The sequence below is a fragment of the Eumetopias jubatus genome, unplaced genomic scaffold (assembly GCF_037043125.1).
Source record: "Eumetopias jubatus isolate StellerSeaLion01/CBP00866 unplaced genomic scaffold, mEumJub1_p1.0 scaffold_6, whole genome shotgun sequence".
Classification (NCBI taxonomy): Eukaryota; Metazoa; Chordata; class Mammalia; order Carnivora; family Otariidae; genus Eumetopias; species Eumetopias jubatus.
The window spans coordinates 40121882-40142169 of NW_028274812.1; the positions used below are offsets into that span (position 1 = coordinate 40121882).

At 36.3% G+C, this 20288-nt stretch overlaps 1 protein-coding gene across 1 annotated transcript in view; it reads left to right on the forward strand.

Annotated features, from left to right (window-relative positions):
* TRDN (triadin) overlaps positions 1-20288 on the forward strand; it is a 327015-nt gene that overhangs the window by 150073 nt on the left and 156654 nt on the right. The gene's annotated exons all lie outside the window — the stretch shown is intronic.

Consider the following 20288-nt stretch of genomic DNA (forward strand, 5'->3'; position numbering starts at 1 on the left):
GATAGTGGGGAGCCATTGAAGGTGTAAATACAAGGGATTGATATGATCATATATATGTTTAAAAATATTAACTTGCCAATATTTTATCAGAGGAGAAAGATCAAGAGAAACACAAGTTAAAAAGCTATTTTAATAAATACTGTAGAGTTCAGATCTATTAAAATACTGTTGATGAGAGGTAAGGAGGATCCGATCCAACATGGTATATTTGGAAGAGATAACCATTCAAAACTTTATAGAAGATATTAACAGTTTATGGAAACTGAGGTTCAGAGCAAGAGAAAGAAAAGATTAGTATTTATTTAAATTGGTTTTTAGCAGATAAGGTTCCCCAAAGAATTTTGAGATCTCTGCTGTTTCTTCATTTTTTAACTAGAAGAATGTTGTTCATAAATAGATGCAAAAGAATCAGAGGAAAATGGATTTCTTCCTGTCATGATGACTTTTAATAACACACTTGTTTTCATGTTGGCATTTAAGATGGTTTGTTACATTGATATTAAATAATGTGTTGGGGCAAAGAATATTTCCCCCTCGTTTTTTTTTTTTTTACCAACAATTAAAGTTTTGTTTCATTAACTTTTAATGTTTTTTCTTTGTTAATCTGGTTGTCCCTAGGTTAAAAGGAGTCAAAAAGTAAGAGAGACTATATCTGTTTTGTTCAACACCGAATATCTAACACCTAGAATAATGCCAGTATAAAGCAGATGCTGAATATGTTCAGCATAAATAAAGGAAGCATCTTCCATCAAAGGAGAAGCATTTTCAATTTTATTTCCTTTCAAAAGGATTTGCCTCCTGTCAGTGAAGTTTCCACATCCACTTTGTCTTTCTCTATTCACTTTTGTTCACTGTGGTCATGTGGAGAAAAACTAAATATTGTATTCCCAGTCTCCTCTGCTGTATGTGGAGTCTTAATTAGCTTTTCAAACACATTGCAGATAAAACCTATTAATCCTCTGACCTTCACTGATTTCAAAAGTTTTTGTGTTAATTGTTTTGAGATAATAATAGACAGTTTTGCTGTTAGAAAAGTCATGGCATCTCTTCCAGGAAAACAGTAGAACCAGGAAAACGACTTGAAAGGATGTGTGTATCTAAGCTGCCATCCTTGGCCATTATTACATGATGAAGAGTCACTTCTAAACTTTATGGAAACCATTTGTTTTCTTACAACTATAATATCAGCCTTTAAAAAAATGAATTCTATCCAAAGGCAGCAAAGATAGAAATTAGGTCACTTGAGATAGTTGTCATTTTATATACTAAAGCCAAAGGGGAAAGATCTAACATTAATTGTCTCCCTATTATATTCCCAGCACTTTCTTGTTTTATCTCCTTAAAACTTCAGGACTCCCTTTCAAATGAGATTTGATCATTCATGTCAACATTCATTTCTGCTTACAATGTTTCCATCACTCAGGTACTGAAGATAAACTGATGAAATCACCACCCACATTTCACAGATGCACAAACAGGATCACATATTCATTTGTTTTCAAGAATAGAAGTTCCTACTGCCTCTATGAGAATTAATCATTATTTGAACTCTGTTTTCTCTGATTCCAAACCCAGGGTCAAAATCTTCAGTGATCAGCAGCAGCTGAGAGGCAGGGGGAACATCAGATTACCCAGGGTCAAGGTGACATACATATCAGTTTGCATCTGTTGTACTGGTATAATTATTAATCACACTCCCTTTCATTTTTGCAGATATCCAGTATAGACAATTGCATCCCAGCTTTTGAAAATATTGTTTCACAGGGATTTAGATATGATGTTGAACATCAGAGCCTATCACTTCCTCATATATTATGATTTAGTTAGCTTGGTGTGGGGCCTACAGATCTGCATTTTAAAATGGTCCTATGCTGCCAGGTATATTAGTTGACTATGGCTGCCATAACAAAATACAATAAAATGGATGGCTTTGACAACAGAAATTTATTTCTCCTACTTCTGGAGGCTATCATTTGCAAGATCAAGGTGCCCAGCAAGGTAGGTTTCATTCTGAGACTTCTCTTGGCTTTAGGCAGCCACAATCTCACTCCATGTACTCACACATCCTTTCTTTGGTGTGTACCCATGGAGAGAGGAACCTCTCTGGTGTCTCTTACAAGAGCACTAATCCTTTCAGTCCAGGGCCCCACTTTCATGACCTTATCTAAGGCTCACAAAGGCCCCATCTCCAAATACCAGCACATGGAGGGTTAGGGCTTCAGGGTTAGGGGTGACAAAAACATTCAGTCCATAACACCAGGTAAAGAAAAACACTCATTAAAGTTTATAAAGGAAATAGCCATGAGCACTGAAACAGAATCCTCTGCCGGGAATCAGAAGCCTAAATGCAAGGTCTAATTCTGCCACTAGCTGCATGACCTTATGCAAGTCTCTCATTCCAGGCTTTGGCTTTGCCTTGATAAACTGAGAGGTTGGAATAGCATCAGAGGCTATTTGTTGAGGTTGGGGACCAAGCTGGAGGAAGGAGTACCTTGGGAGAGGAGACTTTGTCAAACTACCTGAGATTCCATGAGGCTCTTCCGTGGGAATTGGATACGTGTGAAGAGGTGATGATCACTGCCCTTAGGGTGTCAACGTTGGTGATGGGAGAATGCCCGTCACCATCGCTTATGCTGGAACAGGGGAAAAAAAGGTTAGAAACTTGGGTAAATGCTCCTTACTTTTTCTCTCTAAATTTAAACATTTTTTAAAAAAACTTTATGATTGGATTTAGCAATTTCTTGATGCAATAACTTGTCTGTCAGCTGTTTAGTTTAACTACACACACACACACACACACACACACACAATCTGTGAAACAACAGCTGAAGACATATTTGATGATGTGAGCACAAACCGGTGTTTTTAGTCTCTTTCCTACTGAGTCGCTGGAGGACAATAGTGTGAACATCCACCCTTCCTTGCCAGCTGGCTTGTATTCCTACACCAGGGAAATAACTGTCACACTTACCCTGCCCATTATGACAAGCTGCCTCTGGTCGAAATTATTACAGCATGTCCTTATTAGTGTCTGAATCCTGCTTCCATTTGTGCATTACACCTACCCAGTCCTGGATGAGTAATTTTACTTGTGAGAGCCAAATAAGCAAAATGTAGAATTAGCCTTGGACAAAAATAGCTGTTGTTACAAACGTGATTTAAGGGCTGAAATGGTTCAGATCATCGTCTCTGGTGTCTTTGCTTAACAAAGGCAGCTAGGAGGGGTTATTGGTCTCAGAGGTGGAATATCACTGTTACTCTGTTGGAAAGAAAGTGCTCCTTTGGCTACTTCTTCTTTGTCCACAGGGCAAGTACCATACTAGGAGAAACCAGAGAGGCGGTACGTGCCATAGGCAGTTTTTGCCCTGGAAGGTTTTAGGGCAGTATTTTTCTTTTTGCCCCTTGCCAGCTGTCTTTCAGCATAGGTTGAATGCAAGTGCTTTGCCTTTGACATTGTGCATTTAAATGCCAGCCCCTGCAATTTACAGTACAAAAGGGCAAAGATACGTGGGGGAATGAGGGAAAAAAAAACCTTCTCTCTTCTCATTGGTTGACCTTTTTGGTTCTGCTTTATATAGACATTAAAGGAGCCTCTATGACCATATTTCCAATTGCGAAACAATACAAAAACAACTCCTCATGCAATGTTATTTATATACATTTTTCCTAGCCTTCATGCATTAGAATATAAAGAATACTTGCATCCTTGAGTCTGTACATCAAAAGCCATTGCTGGGGCGCCTGGGTGGCTCAGTCCTTGGGCGTCTGCCTTCAGCTCAGGTCATGATCCCAGGGTCCTGGCATCGAACCCCGCAGCAGGGCTTGTTGCCCGGCAGGGGGTCTGCTTCTCTTTCTCCCACTCCCCCTGCCTGTGTTCCCTCTCTCGCTGTGTCTCTCTCTGTCAGATAAAGAAATAAAATCTTAAAAAAGAGAGAGAGAAAAAAGCCACTGTTATCTCAGTTAGTTGAAAGTAAAATCATATTGCATTCTGTGATTTTGGTGATAGGGTCAGAAAACATTAATATCCGAAGAAATATGTAACAATAAAATGGTAATTTTGTGTATAGGAGTTTAGGCCAACAATACTTGAATTTGAAAGGTATGTTTAACATGCCTACCTCATAATTTAGAACATTTTATTTTATTATTTTTAAAAAAGATTTATTTATTTATTTTATAGATTGAGAGAGAGAAAGAGAGAGAAGGACAAAGCACATGGGGGAGAGGCAGAGGGAGAGGGAGAGAATCTCCAAAAGACTCCCCGCTGAGTGTGGGGCTCAGTCTCACAACCCTGAGATCATGACCTGAGCTGAAATCAAGAGTTGGACGCTTAACCAACTGAGCCACCCAGGCATCCCTAGAAAATTTTATGTAATATATCATAAAAGATCTTATGAAACAGGTATAAGAAGAAACCTAAGACTGGGAATGATGCTTTTGCTATGTGAATCTGCATTCTTGACAAATGATTTATGGATTTCCTACTTCTCGCTAGATGTTCCTTCCTTTATTCATTCACTCATTCATTCATTTGCTTATGTGAGTCTTACCATGAGAGTCACCCTTCCTGATGCCTTTAAGAATAATGGTAAAAAGACCAAGTCCTTGCCCTTATAGAACTTCACAATCTCATAAAGGAAACAGACAATAAAAGGAATGTAGCATGATATCTGGGAGTGATAAGTGTTTTGAGGAAATAAGAGGGTAAGGGAATAGAGAGTAAGGAAGCTGCTGTTTTTTGCAGGGCAGTCTGGGAAGGCCTCTCTGAGGTATTGCTATCTGAGCAGAGATTTGAACGAAGTGAGGGAGTGAGCTCTGCACACATCAGTGGAAAGAGTTCCATGTAAAGGAAAGAGGAAATGTGAATGCCCCAAATATCAAGGGACAGTGAAAGAAGCTGTGTGGCTGGAACAGCATGAGGGAGGTCAGAGTGGTAAGAGGCGAGGTCACACAGAGTTGTGGAGATCTGCATCATGAAGGGTTTTGTCCCAAGTCGGATGGGAAGCTTTTTCAAAGGGTCGAGTACAGATGAGTTTAAGCAATTATACAAGTGAAAAAATAATTAGAAGGAATGATATAAATATTCCTCATGTCCTCTGGGGGTTAGAAAAGCTGTTTAAATTGCCTCTTGCTCTGTCCCTTCACCTTTAGTGACATTGCAGTCACTGAATTTTCCATATAAAATCTTCTCTTCAGAAAAGGAAAAGGCTAGTGCCATCTGATGGCCACACTTGTGAACATAATTCTCTTATCTTAGAGTATTTGCAAAAAGGAAAGCATTTAGGCCCAAGGGTAATAAAGCTTTCAGTGATACTCATTGCCCTAGGTGAGTTAATCTCTTGAGTACATATAGAACAAGAATGAATTTTAAAACTCTGCGAAAATACTGGCTGATGCAATTCTGTGCTTTCAACAATTTTTTTAGTTCAGTCCAACAAAGTTATTTTTGTCTACATATATAATTCCATTCATGTAATATTAGATAAAGTTTTGTTCAGTTGAAGTGAATCTCATGTCTATTCACCAGTGAGGTACCATCTACCTTTCTCAAGTATATGACTAAAATCCCCTTGAATCCAGAGAAAAACTACCCCATATTCTCTTATTGTGGGAGTTATTTTGTAGTGTGATTATTTGGCTAGCACATGGACTTCTTTTACATAGCATTTACCTAATAAATGTAAATGAATTAACAGGAAAGAAATAACTATGTTTTAACATTACATAGCATATTATCTCAAGGGTTATGGACTCAGGCATCACGGCTTTGAGTTTTGGCTTAGTCGACACAAGCTTGTAGAAGATCACTAGTTTCCTCATGTGGAGAGACTCTACCAATTCTCTGCTCAAGAAGGTGTTGTGCAGATTTAATGAGAAAATGTAGGTAAGATGCCTCACATAGTATCTGGCATATAATAAGCAGGCAATGGGATGATCATTATTTTTATCATTATTATGGGTTTTGTTTATACTGCTGGGTATGCTGAAGGTCAAATTATGTCTTGTGGAAAAGTTACCTATGAAAAAAACAAGCAGCTTGTAAGGATGGTTTAGTCTGATTATTCAAGAGGCATTTGATTGAATACCTCCTTTGTAGTAAGCACTGTTCTGGCATATCCCACAAACATGTGCATTACTGAGAAGTATTGAAATTCCATGAGGGTAAACCTTTGGGTGTTTAATTATTGTGTTTCTAGAGCCTAGAGAGGCATGTGGCACAGAGTAGATGATCTATTAATACTTGCCGAATGAATGAATGATTGGAAAAATTTCGAAATTATCTGGGCTTACCTCTTAGCTGTGTAACTATTTTAAAAATTGATTTAAGTTAAAGTTTCTGTATGTAGATACATGGGAAATGGAATGATATTCAAAATTATATTATTGTCATTATATTTTTACCTAGGAGAATGATGTCAGTAGTAATGCTATCCTAGGGTAGTCATTTCTCAGCAATAATGAAAAGATTCTTGCATTACTACTTGTGAACAGGATCCCTAAAGAGGCAAATTTTGGTACAACCATTACACAAATCACCAAATGTGTATATATTGGCTTTTTCCTTATTATGTACTGTATATCATTTTAAATTTAGTTTGCATATATACTTACTTATTTCCTATTCAACCAGCTAACTCTAACTCACATATTTTAACTCTCTAACTCACAAATTTTTCCAAGTGTTCCTATAGATCCTGTATAGCGATTTTTTTAAAAACTTATTTTGTGGTTTAGTCATGTTTCAGTGGTTCTAGAATTTTTAAAAACTCTATAAAAAAGGATCGCTTAAACTTAATGTTAACCTTGGTCCATATTTCAGAAAGTATTAGTAAAAGATGATTTATTGGAACCTAGGCCAAGTACTAATCACAAAGACCTAGCATAGGTTCACCAAAATTAAGACTTGAAAAATTATCCTTAATTCTTTATCAGGTAGTAAACTGGAAGATCAGAAAAATCATGTACACAGTGCATGTGTAGTAAAACTTTTGAAAAGGTGCCTTGTGATATGTGATTAAAAGGGAGAGAATGGACTGAACACAAGGGACTACTAGTGATCCCAAGGACCTCTCCTTACCAACACCTAACAGTGTTGAGTTGACTTATTGAGCCTGGTGGAGAATGTCATGGTGTCTACAGAGCTTCACCATTTCCTGACAGTCTGGATTTCATCATCCTTGAAAAAGAGAGTGACTTGTGGCACTACTGAATATTTCTTTATTTGTAGGAAACCCATTCATGATTCATCAGTGGTTTGTGACACATTTGATATCCTATTAGGCCAGCACATCTTCAAAGTCAATAAGATTTATAACAATTTTGTGTGGAAAAGAATGCTTGCTGGGACCTATATTCACTTGCCAGCTGGCTTTATCAAACATCACTCGTTGTTGAGTGCTTTCCTTACAATGCCCTACTTATTCTTCCAGGATGTCCTTTTTTTTTTTTTCAGGCCGTGAAGTCATCAATGCAATCCAACCAGAAAGAATTAATACCTCTCCTTGAGTGCTTTAGTTACTCCTAAGTAACTTTGAGTCATGGTACTATACTGTAACTGTTAAAAAAAATTCTCATTTTTTAATAATCATTATTTTCTGGTCCTTCACCAAGTTACTATTTCAGATATAGTCCCAATTAGAGTGGTGCCTATAATTTGAGGATTTGATGTCAGAGAGTACAGGTATGTAGAGATCTCTGCACTTGAAGCATTTTTGAGAATCTCTTGAGGAGTGTATACAGGGTGATGTGTTCAAGCTTTGGCTCAGCAAGCCATTCCCTCCCTCCGCCAGCAGTTTTACTCCCAAGACCCACTGGCTAGGAGCCTGGGATGCTTATGTGATTACCATTACTTCTCCCCTTGCCCTCAGCACTGAGAATTTGTTGAGCACTGTGTGATAAAACCCTTTAAATGATGTTTTCACAGAATCTCATTGCACAGGTTCTAAGCTTTTTAAAGACTTTTATTTTTATAAATCAAGTTTCACCATTAAATACTATTTACTATCTTTTGATTTCTTATATTACTTTTTTAAAATCTTATTTTCTACATAATGTGATTTTTCATTCCCAACTGCCTGCCACCTCTCCATCAAGTAAACATAGATAGTGCAATGCTTGAACAAAGAGAGTTATTGAATGTTTTAGACAATTTATTGCATTCCAACCTACTGGAAGCTGTCAAATTTTAAATTAGGTAATTGCTAATGCCCCATTTTCCTTATTTCTTATGAGTTTTTTACATTATGTGTATTCTTATTTTTCTGGTTTAAAAAATGGATATTATTTAACTTAAACTTCTAACATTTTTATTACAAAATATCCATTCATGAAAATTATTAAAAGCTACATGTTAGAGTTTTGTTAGGTTTTTAGATGAACCCTTCTAAAAACTTCGTGTAACCTTTGATAAAGACATAATCAGTAATGATCAGGTATCTTGTTTAAAGAATATCGAGATCAAGAAGGATGTTTACAACTTCATCAAAAAGCTATGCCAAAATGACTGGAAGATTCTGAAACCCCCTAAAATTTTTTAAATTAGATGACCTATTAGCAACTACCCGTTAAATTTTCTCTGTTGATAGAAATGTTCCATATCTGTGCTGTTGAAAATGGTAGCCAATAGCTACATGTGCCTTATAACATTTGAAATATGACCAATGCTGTTGAGAAGCTGAATTCCTACTTTAATTTAGTTTTATATTTAAAAAGTCAGATGTGGCCAGTGGTGCCTTATTGACCAGCACAGCCTCCTCTTTAAATTCACTAGTCCTTTCTTTGCCTCCCACCCCACTTCCTCGTTTATCTGAGATCACAGACACAGAATATAAATTGTAGTTTTAGTTAACACAGAAGTCAGTTAGGGTTCCTGTACTTCCTAAGAGTTGGGTAAATTTCCGTAGCGTGCTGTTAATCTGGCTTTTTGGGAGAAAACTATAGCACTGAATTAGCAGTTGCTCATTTCCATGGTGTAAATAATCCCACCATGGCCAATATGAAGCTATCAATGTGAAATTGATCAGCTGGAGAAATTTCTGAAAATATAACCGGGTTCTCCTAAGCTGCTACGAACTGGATCTAATGTACCGATGCCCCATAAAAATCCAAAGCCTGCCCTCGTTTTCTTCAAAGTACTGGAGCTTAATATGCTCAAGACCACCTCTGGCTGTGAGCTCTGTTAGTACTTAATTTGTTCAGTTAGTAGGCTGGTTTGTTAATCCTCCTCATGCTGTCCAGCGCTTTTCTTTCATTTCCACAAAATCCATTCACACAAACTATGTATGTGAAGAGTTGAATTTTAAAAAGGAGCTTATGGATGGTAGGGTGCATGTCTGTGTGATGGGGCAGGGATCACTGCATAACATTAGTAACAAATACAGATTAAATATGGACTATTTCCTATTTAATGTCCTTTGGACAGTCTCCAGTGCCCTTTCTCAGGTAGCCTCCATCAACCTGTCATCTCTCTAACTCTCATCCTCCTTTCTGTTCCCCTCACTTGTCCTCACTCACCTCCTCACTTTTGGATGGTCTCCAGGCATTCCAAAAGTTCTCACTAAATCATGAAAAGTAATTCCATTCTCTCCAGTCTCTACTCTTAGATGCTCCTCTTAATATGCCAGTTCATCAAGTTGTGTGAAGGGCTCTTTATTTACTGGGTCAACCTATGTTATAAAGCATTTATTCATAAATTCAACAATGTTTATTGAATACCAAGTATGTGACAGGCATTCTTCTGGGTGTAAATATCAAATTTGACCTTATGTTACATTAGAATGGAGTGTAACAATTGTCAAAATGCCTAGCACAGTGCTGAAATATGTTAGCAGGCAATAGATATCATTTTATTACATTGTTAAAGCAAAATTTAGAAACAATAAGGGAAAGGAATGCAGGATGTGAACTTCAGAAGGATTAAGCCTTTGCATTTCTTTATTTCATCTATTCCTCTTAATTATACACCCTATTCCAAAGCTACCTTTTCAATTATGGTATTTATGACCGTCAGATATGTATAAACAATGCTGTAACCCATTCTTATTTTAGCAAAATTATGCATAAATAACTATAGTTTAATTAGTGCAAACATATCTTTCCATTGACCTGTATTAAATTGTTATTGTCACTGTTATAAATTCCCTAGCTGCATGTTGTAGGTACACAGTAAATATGTGTAACATTTGGGTTCAATGAATGAGAAACTACAATAAGTAAAAAATACAGTAAGTGTTGTAGTTCATCTTAATGATATATTTTGGCTCATTTTGTTTCTTTGTTGATCATTCTTTTAGTTTTCTGTATAAAGTTATTTGGTAATTTTGGCAAGTACATGAACAATATTTTTATTGCCCTGATGCTAGGTGCCTGTGGCAGGAGAAGGAACGCATTGTGTGTGCGTTACTGCCTACACTTGGGCATAGAGACACGTCTTATCAAGTCTCTCTCACACCTGCCGTCTGCTCTTGGTCTCCACCGCTTCCGTTCTAGTCCAGTCCACCATTACCTCTAGTCTGGAACACTGCTTTATTCTTCTCAGCTGGTCCTCCACAATCTGTAATTCACATTAAACACATACTCTACATTACATAGTCTCATTGACTGCATATCTGATTATTTCACTGTCTACTTACACCTGTCGAAGCTTTGTCTAAATACTTTGTCTTTAGGATGAAATCCGAATGTAAGGGTTTCAGTGCTTTTCTTGATCTATCTCTAGCTTCATCTCTTGATAACCACTTTCTTACACAAAATTATATCCAATCACTTAAGTCATCCCATTTTCTCATGCTTTTGGGTTTTCCAGAGGCTTCTTTCTTTGTTCAAACCCTTATCTTCACCTCTCCATCTGTTCGTTTTTGAATAACTTTTATTCACATGAAAACATCTAATTCTTATTTTCATAAAATCTTGTGCCTTCCTGCACCTCTGGGTAGGTAGATGCACCCCACCCCGTCCTATGAGTTCCCATAATAAAGTATTCAAAATGGAATGTAGCCCACATACTGGCTATTTCATGGTGTCTTGCTAGATCTGAGCTCTGTTTTTTGGTTTTTTTTGGTTTTTTTAAATTACCTCTCTGTTTTAACTGACAGAGCTAGGCACAGTACAAAGTGAATATTATGCCTCTGTTCAAAATTAAGGTGAATTAAATACTGTCCATACCCAGAATTTGTTTCTCTGCCGGCATTCAAAAGCGACTGTGAAGAAAGCATACATTCGCAAGTGCCTATTATGTTCAAAGTATTGTGCTCGGTACTTTACATATGTCACCTCATTTAATCTTCACTGCAGTTTGAGCCTTTGAAAACCTAAGCATGCTCAAGGGTATAAAATAGTAAATGGCAAAGCTGGGATTCAAAACTTGCCCTTTTTGAGTACAATATTTATGTTCTTTTCACCAATCCACATGCTTTTGAAGGTCTGTGAAAGCTGAATTGCTGGCGACTATCCATCTTGTTGACTGAATAGAATATATGTTAGCAATCCTTGTAAACTGAAAATATTCAACACAGATACAGTTGACGATAGGTACTCACTACGTATCTATTGACTGAATCACCAAGTGACTGGATAGTGTTATTATTGTGATTAGTGTTAGAGCAAAGCAAGGAGTATACATTCTTAGGAGTAACATCACCTAATGCATGTTCTCATTAATGGGTATTATATCAAAGAAGAGTTATATCATCAAATATGTTTAGGAAACAATGAGTTAACAGATTGTTTCACTACTATAGAATTTCTGTCTGGAACATGTTAAATCATGGTGTAATCCTAGAAAGGTAACATCTTGTATACAGTGCTTCTCAGAGTTCTTCGAACCTTGAATTCTTTTTGTGGAGAAGAGTATCTGTTGGACTAGCACGACATGTATCCTACTTTAAAGTGTAATAAATCACATGTAAAATCATTTTACTCAGAGTGCCTGGATGGTGCATCCAACTCTTGGTTTTGGCTCAGGTCGCGATCTCAGGGTTGTGAGACTGACCCCGTCAGGCTCCACGCTCAGTGAGGACTCTACTTGAGATTCTCTCTCCCTCTCCGTCTGTCCCTCCCACTCATGCTCTCTCTCTCTCTAAAATAAATAAAAAAATCTTTAAAAAAAATTTTTACTCACCAGAGAATATTACTCTTTTTCATTATATTACTCTTAAGAAATGCATTCTGTAAATTCAAACAAAGAGTATGGATGGCTACTTCTGAAATTGTCAAGTATAGAAATTAATTTACATATGTGGGTTGCAAAATAACTCATTAATATTGTTACTCCTCTAAGACAGAGAAATCAGAGTTTTCCACTTTATTAGGGGATATAAAATATGACTTCTTATTCAAGTGATTACTTACTATTATTCATACTGAGATGCTTCACTTATATTCGGAGAGTTTGGTGATTGAATATTGTACATGTGATGTTGTGTTGAACAAAATAAATAACACTGAGCAAATAGGTATTAAACACTATCATAAGGTCCTGTTCTAAGCATTTTCAATGTATTAACTTATGTACTAACAATGTGAAACCAAGTATCATTGTTAACATAATTTTTCTTTTTTTAATTGAGGTATAGTTGACATATAACATTATATTAGTTTCAGGTGTACAACATAATGATTTGATATTTGTAGATATTATGAAATGATCACCACAATAAGTCTAATTACCATCTATCACCATATAAAGTTACAAAAAATAGTTTTTTTCTTGTGATGAGAATTTTAGGATTTACTCTTTCCCACTTTCAAGTATGCAATGCACTGTTATTGACTAGAGTTATTACACTGTATATTACATCCCCATGAATTATTTTGTAGTTAGAAGTTTGTACCTTTTGACCCCCTTCACTTACTCCCACCCCCTCTGACAACCACTGTTCTATTCTCTATATCTACAAGTTTGTTTTTGTTTTGTTTTGTTTCTTCATTTGTTTTGTTTTTTAGATTCCATATAGAGTAAAATCATATGATATTTGCCTTTCTCTTATCTTACTTATTGCACTTAGCAAAGTTCTATCCAAGGTGTCATAAATGGCAAGATTCCATTATTCTTTAAGGCTGAGTACTATTCCATTGTGTATGGGTGTGTGTATATATGTATATATCAGTATACATATGTATATATCAGTACCCATTCATCCATTGAGGAGCACTTAGGTTATTCCCATGTTATGGCTATTGTAAATAAAAACTGCAATGAACATAGGGACACGTATGTCTTTTAAAATTAGTGTTATGTTTTGTTTGTTTTATTTTCTTTAGGGACTCAGAAGTGGAATTTTTGGATCATATGGTAGTTTTATTTTTAATTTTTTGAAGAACCTCCATACTGTTTTCCATAGTGGCTGCACCAATTTACATTCCCATTAACAGTGAATGAGAGTCTACTTTTCTCTATCTTTGCCAGCACTTGTTATTTCTCATCTTTTTGATAATAGTCATTCTGAAAGATGTGAGATAAAGTCTCATTGTGGTTTGGATTTGCATTTCCCTGATGATCAGTGATGTTGAGCATCTTTTCATGTGCGTTCTGGTTATCTGTACATCTTCTTTGGAAAAATGTCTGTTCAGATCCTCTGCCCATTTTTTAATTGGGATTGTTTGGGTTTTTGCTATTGAGTTGTATGAGTTCTTCATATATTTTGGATATTAACCCTTTATTGGATAAATGATTTGCAAAAATTTCTGCCATTTAAGAGGTTGCTTTTACATTTTATTGATGGTTTCCATTGCTATGCAGAAACTTTTTAATTTGATGTTGTCCCATTGAATTTATTAGTTCTAACAGTTTTAGGGTGGATTCTTTAGGGTTTTCTATATACAAAATTTTGTTGCCCACAAATGGAGACAGATTTATTTCTTCTTTTTTCAATTTGGATGCCTCATTTCTTTTTGTTGCCTAAGTGCTCTGGCTAGGACTTCTGATACTACACAGAATAAAAGAGGCAAGAGTGGGCATCCTTGTCTTGTTCTTGATCTTAGAGGAATAGCTTTCAGCTTTTCACCACTGAGTATTATATTAGTTGTGAACTTGACATATATGGCATTCATTATGTTGAAATATGTTACCTCTATACTGACTTTGTTGAGATTTCTTATAATCATAAATGGATGTTGAACTTTATCAAATGCTTTTTTTGAATCAATTGAGATGATCAGATGATTTTTTTAAAGATTTATTTATTTATTTGAGAGAGAGAGAGAGCACACGGGGAGGGGCATAGGGAGAGAGAGAATCTCAAGCAGACTCCCCACTGAATGCAGAGCCTGAAGTGGGGCTTGATCTCACAACCCTGAGATCAAGACCTGAGCTAAAACCAAGAGTCTGGAGCTCAAGTGACTGAGCCACCCAGTCTCCCTGAGATGAACATATAGTTTTTATCCTTCTTTTTAATGTGGTGTACCATGTCACTTGATTTGCAAATGTTGAACAATCTTTGCATATCTGAAATAAATCCCATGTGATCATGATTTTTGATTCTTTTAATGTATCATTGAATTAAGTTCATAAATATTTTGTTGAGGATTTTTGCATCTATATTCACCAGAGATATTAATCTGTAATTTTTTTTTTCCCTATGGTGTCCTTGTCTGGTTTTGGTAATGGGGCAATGCTCCTCATAGAAGGAGTTTGGACGCATTCTCTTTTCTTCAGTTTTTTGGAAGGGTTTGAGAAAAATAGGCCTTAAATATTCTCTGAGTGTTTGGTAGATTTCACCAGTGCAGCTACCTGGTCCTGGGCTCTTGTTTGCTGGGAATATTTTGATCACTGATTCAATCTCCTTACAAGTAATCTGTCTATTCTGATTTTCTATTCTTTCATGATTCAGTCTTTGATGATTGTATGTTCCCAGGAATTTACTCATTTATTCTAGGTTGTCCAACTTGATGGTGTATAATTGTTCATGGTACTTTCTTTTTTTTTAAGTTTTTTAAATTTTATTTTATTTTATTTATTGAGAGAGAGAGAGAGAATGATAGAGAGAGAGCATGAGAGGGGGGAGGGTCAGAGGGAGAAGGAGACTCCCTGCTGAGCAGGGAGCCCAATGCAGGACTCGATCCTGGGACTCCAGGATCATGATCGATCATCATCGAAGGCAGTCCCTTAACCAACTGAGCCATCCAGGCGCCCGATTGTTCATGGTACTTTCTTATGATCCTTTGTATTACTGTGGTATCTGTTGCAACTTGCCCTCTTCTATTTCTGATTCTATTTATTTGAGCCCTCTCTTCTTCTTGATGAGACTAGCTAAATGTTTGTCAATTTTATTTCTCTTTTTAAGGGTCTGCTCTTAGTTTCATTAATCTTTTCTATTGTCTTTTTAGTCACTATTTCATTTATTTCTGCTCTGATTTTTGTTATTTATTAGTAACTCTGGGTTTTGTTTATTCTTTTTTCTAATTCCTTTAGGTGAAAAATTAGATTATTTATTTGAGATCTTTTGTTTGTTTGGTTTTTGAGGTAGGCTTATATTGCTATAAACTTGCCTTTTATAACTGCTTGTGCTGCATCCCATATATTTTGGTATTTTGTATTTCTATATATATTTGTCTCAAGGTATATTTAATTTCTCTGATTTTTTTTTTGTTGACCCATTGGTTCTTCTGTAGCGTATTTTTTAATCTTCACATATTTGTGATTTTTCCAGTTTTCTTCTTGTAATTGATTTCTGGTTTTACACTGGTGTGGTTGGAGAAGATGCTTGATAGGATTTGAGTCTTCTTGAATTTATTGAGACTTGTTTTGTGGTCTAACACGTGACCTATTTTGGAGACTATTCCATGTGCACTTGGGAAGAATGTGTACTCTGTTACTTTGGGATGGGATGTTCTCTATATATCTAATAAATCCATTTGGTCTAATGTGTCATTTATGACTGATATTTCCTTATTAATTTTCAATCTGGATCTAAGTGGAGGCATTATAGTCTCCTACTATTACTGTATTACTGTCAGTTTCTCCCTTTAGGTCTTTAATAATATTTGCTTCATATATTTAAGTGCTCCTATGTTGGGTGCCTAAATATTTACAAATGTTATATCTTCTTCCTGGATTGACCCTTTCATTATCATATAATGCCCTTCTTTGTCTTTTATTACAGTCTTTGTTTTAAAGTCTATTTTGTCTCATATAAGTATGCTACTCTAGCTTTCGTTTGGTTTCCATTTGTATGGAATATTTTTTCCATCCCTTCATTTTAGTCTGTGCATGTCTCTAGATATGAAGTAATTCTCTTGTAGGCAGCATATAAATGAGTCTTTTTGTTTTTTATACATTCAGTTATTTTATGTCTTTTGATTGGAAAATTCAGTCTATTTACATTTAAATAAAGTTATTGATAGGCTTGTACTTATTCCCATTTTGTTAATTGTTTTCTGGTTGTTTTGTAATTTCTCTCTGTTCCTTTCTTCTCTTGTGGCTTGATGACTTTCTTAACATTTGTTATGTTCAGATTCCTTTCTCATCATCCTTTGTGTTTTCACTTTCAGGCTCACACATAACAACATTATATATATATATATATATATATATATATATATATATATGTATATATATATATACACAAACATACATATATATAACTATTTATTTTAAGGCAATATAGCAGTTTAAAATTGAACACATTCTAAAATTTTTTATTAATTAATTAATTTATTTATTTATTTGACAGAGAGAGAGATAGTGAGAGCAGGAACACAAGCAGGGGGAATGGGAGAGGGAGAAGCAGGCTTCCTGCAGAGCAGGGAGCCCAATGCGGGTCTCAATCCAGGACCCTGGGATCTTGACCTGAGCTGCAAGCAGACGCTTAACGACTGAGCCACCCAGGTGCCCCAAACACATTCTCAAATTTAACCTGTTTTATTTTTGTTGTCACATTTTATATCTTTTTATTTTGTGTATCTCTTAACTAATTACTATAGTTACAGTTGTTTTTACTACTTTTGTCCTTTAACCTTCATGCTATCTTTGCAAGTGATTAATCCACTTCTTTTACTCAAAGTGGTCCATTTATAGTCTGTTGTGAAGGAGCTGTTAGACTAGTTTTCAGGTATTTTTCAGAGAGAATTGTTCCATATGTAACTGTAGATTCAGTGTGTGTGTGTGGTGGAAGTGGGTTCAGGATCTTCCTACGCCCCGTGTGGATCACCCCATCAATATATTTTAAGGATGAGGAAGCCGAGGAAGAGAGCCATTGAATTATTTGCCAATGCCACACAACTATTCAATGGCTCTCTTCCTCGGCTTCCTCATCCTTAAAATATATTGATGGGGTGATCCACACGGGGCGTAGGAAGATCCTGAACCCACTTCCACCACACACACACACACTGAATCTACAGTTACATATGGAACAATTCTCTCTGAAAAATACCTGAAAACTAGTCTAACAGCTCCTTCACAACAGACTATAAATGGACCACTTTGAGATGGGTAGAAGAGGCAGAAATGTGTTCTCACCAAAAAGCCCACCACAATCAGAGGGAATCTCACAAATCTGGAGCTTGTCCCTGAAAAGTGAGGGGTTTGTGCTCACATAAGGCACCTCAACCCTTGGTATCTGCATCAGAGAGAAAATCAATAGGACTTGCATCCCAGAGACCAAAAGGCTGTTGAGAGCTGAGTTAAAGAGTTTGAGTACAGATGCATTTAGTACAAAAGCAGCACTTTGAAAAGTGTTTTGACTATATATGAAGAAGATTCACATTGGCAAGGAAACAAACATCGAGATCCAGGAAACCCAGAGAGTTCCAAGTAAGATGAACCCAAAGAGATCCATACCAAGAATCATTATAATTAAAGTGTCAAAAGTTAAAGAGAGAATCTTAAAAGCAGCAAGACAAAAAAACAACTTGTTACCTACAAGGGAATTCCCATAAGACTCTATCAGCAAATTTTTCAACAGAAACTTTGCAAACCAAGGGCACAGGGGTGGCTCAGTAAGTTAGGCATCTGCCTTCAGCTCAGGTCATGATCCTGGAGTCCCAGGATTGAGCCCCACATCGGGCTCCCTGCTCAGCGGGGAGTCTGCTTCTCCCTCTGCCCCTTGCCCTGCTCATGTTCTCTCTCTCTCTCTCTCTCTCTCTCTCTGTCTCTCTCTCAAATAAATATATGAAATCTTTAAAAAAAAGAAAAAGAAACTTTGCAGACCAGAGGAATGGCACAATGTATTCAAAGGAAATATATGCTGAAAGGAAAAAAACAATCTAACAAGGAGTACTCTACCAAGCAAGGTTATCATTCAGAACCGAAGGAGAGATAAAGGGTTTTCCAGATCAGCAAAGGCAAAAGGAGTTCAATATCACTACTGGCCTTACAAGAAATGTTCAAGGGACTTCTTTAAGCTGGAAAGAAAGGGCACTAATTAGTAACAAGAAAACATATGAAAGTATGAATCTTACTGGTAAAGGTAAATATATATTAAAGGTAGTAGATGAATCACTTGCAAAGATAGCATGAAGGTTAAAAGACAAAAATAGTACAACTAACTATACAATATTTAGTTAAAAGAAACACAAAAATATGTAAAATGTGGAAACAAAAGCATAAATGTTGGAGGGGAGTAAAAAGTTAGAGTTTTGGAAGGAGTTCAGACTTAAAAACAGACAAATGAAAAGATGTTCAACATCAACAATCATCAGGGAAATGCAAATCAAAACAACAATGAGATTTCACCTCACACTTGTTAGAATAGCTGTTATCAAAAAGACAAGAATTAACAAGTCTTGACTAGGATGTAGAGAAAAGGGAACCCTTGTGTACTGTTTTAAAAAAAAGAGTGCTTGCAAAACCCTATGGTTAATGGATTTCTTTATTGAGATATAACTGACATATAACATTATATTAGTTTCAGGTGTAAAACATGATGATTTGATATTTTTATATAGTATAAAAATGAACACAACAGTAAGTCTAGTTACCAGCGATCACCATCCAAAATTACAAAACAAGTTTTTTTTTTCTTGTGATGAGAACTTTTAGGATTCACTCTCTTTGCAATCCTCGAGTATGTAATGTGATATTTTTGACGATAGTCACCAGGCTGTACATTACACTCCCATAACTTATTTTGTAGTTCGAAGCTTGTAACCCTTGATGCCCTGTTGCTCCCAACCCCTAATCCCTTTCCCATCTAGCAACCACCATTCCATTCTCAGTATCTATGAATTTTGTTTCGTTTTTTCATTTTGTTTTTTTGATTCCACATATATATGAAATCATGCAGTATTTGTCCTTTTCTGTCTGACTTATTTAACTTAGCATAATTTCCACAAGGTCCATCCAGCGTGACACCAATAAAAGCAAGAACCCCAGACCTGCCTGCTTACTCTCTCCCTCTCTCTCTCTCATTCTCTCTCTGTCTCCCTGGCAACCTCACTGTGTGGCCCCAGATATGCCATGTAATTTCCAGAACTTCTAAGTAACAAACTGTTTGTTTTTTTTTTTCAAAGTTCCCTGATGGTTGTTGCTAAGGGCGTCTTGCCATCATAATAAGAACCACAAGGGCCAGTCTATTCACAACACTGGTTATTGATAGGCTGAGACTGACACCAAAAAATGTAGGCTTTCTTTTATCTGCATCCCAATTCATGTTCACAAATGTTGCCAGGGACTATCTAGGTAACAAAAGAAATTCTCTCTCTCTTTTCTTAATACTGAGGTTTAGTTCCTCCTTTTTAAAATATCCTTTCTTTGACCTTGTTGAAACCAACATTATTTGGCTTGTTCTTATACCTTATTACTAATATTTTCTCAATGGAAAAGCAACTTGAGGGGCGCCTGCATGGCCCAGTTGGTTGAGAGTCTGCCTTTGGCTCAGGTCATGATCCTGGGATTGAGCCCAATGTTGGGCTCCTGCTCAGTGGGTGTCTGCTTCTCTTTCTGCCCCTCTGCCTCTCCCTTCTTGTGCTTTCTCTCCATAATAAATAAATAAATAATATCTTTAAAAAATAAAAAGAAAGAAAGAAAGAAAGAAGAAAGAGAGTACATCCATTTGCTGAGTTTCAAGGTGAATTATTTTGACCATAATTTACATTTAAACAATTTTTAAATTTTTATTTTCACTTCTCACTAACACCAGATTCTTCTGCCCCAGCCAGATTGACTGATTATCCCACTTTGCACCTTTTTTCCCGTCACCCCTTTTGTGGCTCTATACTCTATTTCTCCTTCAAGATTTATCTATATCCTACCTCCTTAAAAATTGCCAATACTAAAACTCAGATTACTATACCCTTTATTTAACATTTTTCACGTAGTGCCCTAAGGAGTGGAACTAGTTCTTATATTT